The sequence below is a fragment of the Tenrec ecaudatus genome, chromosome 2 (genome assembly GCF_050624435.1).
Source record: "Tenrec ecaudatus isolate mTenEca1 chromosome 2, mTenEca1.hap1, whole genome shotgun sequence".
Lineage (NCBI taxonomy): Eukaryota > Metazoa > Chordata > Mammalia > Afrosoricida > Tenrecidae > Tenrec > Tenrec ecaudatus.
Genome location: NC_134531.1, coordinates 13447735 through 13449717, shown reverse-complemented (window position 1 = coordinate 13449717; position 1983 = coordinate 13447735). Strand labels below are relative to the sequence as shown.

Sequence of the window (1983 nt, the reverse complement as noted above, 5' to 3'; positions counted from 1 at the left end):
GGCCAACCTATGGGCCCGAGATGCTGTCATCCAAGTTCATCTAGAAATCAAGAACCTCACCCAACTATAAATTCTAATCCACTGCCAAACCTGGACAAAGGCTGGTTTAAGAAACTCTAGAGCACAGAGACGTCAAACAAAGAAACCTCGCTGTCTGGAGTCGATCCTGACACTGTAGGACCGGGTAGAGCTACCTCTGTGGGTTTCCCAGACTGTGAGTCCTTACAGCGTGCCCTTGCTGGTAGGTGCCATTGAGTCGGTTCTGACCCATAGTGACACTATGTGCAACAGAACAAAGCGCTGCCCACTTCTGCGCCGTCCTCTCAACTGTTGCTAAGCTGGAGCCCACGGTGCCCCAGCCTCCATCCACCTCTCATAGAGCCTCCCTCTTTTTCACTGCCCCTCGGCTTTACCCGAGTAAAAAGCCTGCTTTTTCTCCATCAGAGCGGCTGGTGGTTTCAAACTGCTGACCTTGCAACCCCGCACATTACCCACTGTACCACTGGAATTCCTTCACAGAGGAGCAGAACTTTATAATTATTTATTACCATGTCCTGAGGCATCTCGTGGAATGGAGTTGGTAAGAACATACTCTACTGTACAACTAGTTGACGCCAATTTCCATCAAGTTTTAAAGAAACTTTGAGATTTTCACTTGAAAAGGTTTCTTTGTAGCCATTTGGACACCGTCTTCAAGGCAGAAAGGCCCTCATAAGGAATCTGATTTCTGAAACTCTACCAAAACCCAAAACTGTCACCTGTCTAGTCAATGCTGACTCATAGTGACTCCCCCTCCCCCCCACACACACACCCCTTGGGTTTCTAGTCTGTAACTGTTGACGGGAGTAGATAGCCCCATCTTTCTCCCAAGGAGCTGGGGGTGATTTTGAACTGCCGACCTCGTGGATTGAAGCCCAACGCACAACTACGACACCACCAGAACTCCTGCCATCTTAAATTAATAGACTTGATGAATGTTCAAATGAACTTGAAATTGGTTTCCATCCATTTCCTAAGTTGCTACTACTCTGATGATCCTGCTTTGCCCAAGTTATGTCAGGAGTTTCCTGTGGGGGGGAGGATTGGGGGGTTGTTTCTTTGTGTTTTTCACATTAAGAAGTGTATTCTAAATTTCACACACAATCCAACATGGATGAGCTTTACGGTCCCTTTGTCTCTCCGCCACCTCACCTCACCATGGACAAATACAACTTTGCGTCCCACTCATACAATCCTCTTTTGCCAAAATAGGCCCCTGTGGCAGGGTGGTTTTATTTCACTCCATCTTACAAGAGTTTAATACAAGCTTGTCAAGAAAAGAGACAGAAGTGACAGTTGAATTAAAAACAACACCAATTATACTTACCTGGCAGGGGAGATACCATGATCACGAAGGTGGTTTTCCCAGGGCGAGGCTTATCCATTGCACTCCGGATGTGCTGACCCCTGCGATTTCCCCAAATGTGGGAAACTCGACTGCATAATTTGTGGTAGTGGGGGACTGCGTTCGCGCTCTCCCCTGAAAAAAAAAAACACCAATTAATGTATTTTTAGGACACCTTACACAAATAGTCAACAGATGAGGAAAGTCTATTTAGACGCAAAAAAGCACCCCATAGCCCCTGACGAATGGTGGTTGTTGGGTGCCTAGGAGTTGGTTCCAACCCACGCAAACCATGTCCAATGGAGCCAAACAATGGGCGTCTCATGCGACCCATTGCTGCAGCCACGGCGTCCATATTTCTTACCAAGAGCCTTCTTCTTGGCCGCTGCTTCTCTCTACTTTACCAAGCATGATGGCAAATTGCTGCTGAGAGAAAATGGCAAGGCTCCAAAGAGCATATTGGGGTCATGAAGTACTACTGCCCAGTCAATCTTGACCCCTAGCAGCCCCACGGGACCGAGCGCAATTGCCCCCGAGGATTTCTCTGCCATCATCTCCCCGGGAGCAGATCACCAGATCTCTCTCCCTCAGAGCTCCTG

The 1983-nt window shown here is 48.0% G+C and overlaps 1 non-coding gene across 1 annotated transcript; it reads left to right on the top strand.

The window, feature by feature from the left end:
- Window positions 1–1358: 1358 nt before the first annotated feature.
- On the top strand, window positions 1359–1522 carry LOC142441853 (U1 spliceosomal RNA). The gene has a single exon (XR_012783166.1). It is a non-coding gene; the product is annotated as a U1 spliceosomal RNA (small nuclear RNA).
- The last annotated feature ends 461 nt before the right edge of the window (window positions 1523–1983 follow it).